Here is a 2,459-nt window from a genome sequence, read left to right as displayed (position 1 = left end):
AACTCTCCTATACTGCATCTTCAAGTGAGTCCAACCTCATACGTTCTCCCAATTATTCTGGTGGGTAACTCATGGCTTTGAACACATTGAATGTCATCGTTTCATTGTGTAATCTCAGGGTGAGGTCCCCCTTTTGTACATCAATGACTGCTCCAACAGTGGCCAAGAACGGCCTTCCCAGGATGATGGAAGCCTTAGTTTCCTCTTGCATGTCCAGCACTACAAAGTCTGCTGGAAAGATGAAATCTTCCACTTTCACCAGCAAATCTTCTACTACGCCATGAGGAAACTTGAACGATCTGTCTGCCAGTTGTAGGGCCATCTTTGTTGGTTTAGCCTCTTCAATCGTCATTTTTCTCATCATGGCTAACGACATCAAATTTATGCTGGCTCCTAAGTCACATAAAGCCTTTTCCACTGTGATTTCCCCTATGATACAAGGGATCTGAAAGCTCTTCAGATCCTTCAATTTCTGGGGTAGTTTATGCTGAATGATAGCACTACATTCTTCGGTTAGTATCACAGTCTCGCTGTTCTCCCAGCTTCTCTTCTTAGTCATTAGCTCCTTTAAAAACCTGGCGTAGAGGGGCATTTGCTCTATTACTTCAGCAAAAGGTATGTTGATTTGTAGTTTCTTGAAGATTTCCAAAAATCTCAAGAACTGGCTGTCATCCCCCTTCTTCTTTAATTGATAAGGGTATGGGACTCTTGGGACGTCTAGCTTCAGCACTCCTTCCCCTTTTTGTGAACTCAAAGTGGGAACTCGAGCTCCATCCTGCTCATCTTCCTTTTCATTTGAGTCTTTTTCTTGTGGTTTCTGGGTGGTTTCCTTCAGTTCCTTCCCACTCCGAAGGATGATAGCCTGACACTCCTCCCTTTGGGTTGAGTTAGTATTGCTGCGAAGGTTGTGGCTGGGAATTTGCTTGAATAGGTAGCCAATTTTTGTCTCAAGTTTCTTGATGGCAGCATCCTGATTCTGCATATTGGACATCACTTCTTCTTGGAACGCTTTACTGTCTTGAATCTCTTTGCATATACCTTCAAGTAGATTCTCAATCCTTGAGAGTCTGTCATCAAATGATGGTGGATTGGGATTAGAGGTGGAGGAGTGAGAAATGTTATTTTGGTTTTGATATGGATGTGGAGAGGTGTTGTTATGGTGGTGTTGATATGTTCTCTGTGTGAATTGTTGGTGAGCTGCGTTGTTGTTGGGTTTGTGATGTCTCTGATCTTGGCCTTGATCTTGTTGATTCCCCCACCCAAAGTTTGGGTGATTCCTCCAACCAGGTTTGTAGGTCTTGGAGTATGGATCATGGTTTTACCTAGGTGAATTTCCAATGTGGTTGGCTTGCTCCTGACTATCCTCTGCTTCTTCATTCACTACTTCTTGGGTTGCTGATGAAGTGATGATTGCTGCTACTTGGTTCCTCTCCATCTTCTTGGTGAGGTCAGCCAGCTGCTTAGTAATGAGCTTATTTTGGGCCAGCAGAGCATCTACATTGTTTAGCTTCATCACTCCTCTAGTGTTCCCTCTTTCAGAAGCATAGAAATAGTCATTTTCTGCTACAGTTTCAATGACATCTATGGCCTCCTCAATGGTCTTCTTCTTGTTCAGAGATCCCCCAGATGAGTGGTCTACTGCTTTCTTTGATTCATAAGAAAGGCCTTCATAGAAAATGTGTAGCTGCACCCATTCATTGAACATATCTGGTGGACACCTCCTTGTCAGGTCCTTAAACCTCTCCCATGCTTCATATAGAGTCTCACCATCTTGTTGCCTGAAAGTTTGGACCTCAGCTCTCAGCCTGTTGATTCTTTGGGGAGGATAGAATCTGGCTAAAAATTTGTTCACCACATCTTCTTAAGTTGTCAAACTCTCCTTCGGAAAAGACTCCAGCCACTTGGCTGCCTTATCCTTGAGTGAGAATGGAAATAAGAGCAGTCTATAGACATCAGGATGAACACCATTAGACTTTACCGTGTCACATATCCTCAGGAAGGTAGTTAGATGTTGATTGGGGTCTTCTTGGACGCCTCCTCCGAATGAACAGTTGTTCTGAACAAGGGTGATGAGCTGTGGTTTTAGTTCAAAATTGTTAGCATGGATGGTTGGCTTTTGAATGCTACTTCCATAGTTTCCTGGGTTTGGATTGATGTAAGAGCCTAAAACTCTTCTCTCCTCCTCAGCATGATTTGCTCGACCTTCTCTGCCATGGTTGTGAGCCTCTTCTTCATGATGGTTTTTCATGTTTTCTTCCATGTTTGGTTCAAAGTATTCCTCCTCTTCCTCGGCACCAACTACTCGTTTTACTCTTGCTTCCCTCCTTAATCTAAAGAAGGTCCTCTCAGGTTCAGAATCAAAGGAAGTTGAAGCCCCGCTTCTTCTCCCTATCATACAACCAACAAAGCACAAGCAAGAAAAATAGATGCAGAAAGTATTTCTGTTAGAATTACTGTTA

The 2,459-nt window shown here is 43.2% G+C and overlaps 1 non-coding gene across 1 annotated transcript; it reads left to right on the top strand.

The window, feature by feature from the left end:
- The first annotated feature begins 1,700 nt into the window (after positions 1-1,700).
- On the top strand, positions 1,701-1,807 carry LOC148567889 (small nucleolar RNA R71). Its single transcript, XR_015882353.1, has one exon. It is a non-coding gene; the product is annotated as a small nucleolar RNA R71 (small nucleolar RNA).
- Positions 1,808-2,459: the final 652 nt, after the last annotated feature.

The sequence above is a fragment of the Arachis ipaensis genome, chromosome B4 (assembly GCF_059453495.1).
Source record: "Arachis ipaensis isolate K30076 ecotype BB chromosome B4, ASM5945349v1, whole genome shotgun sequence".
Lineage (NCBI taxonomy): Eukaryota > Viridiplantae > Streptophyta > Magnoliopsida > Fabales > Fabaceae > Arachis > Arachis ipaensis.
The sequence above is the reverse complement of the archived record's forward strand: the minus strand, read 5'-3'. Positions and strand labels throughout refer to the sequence as shown.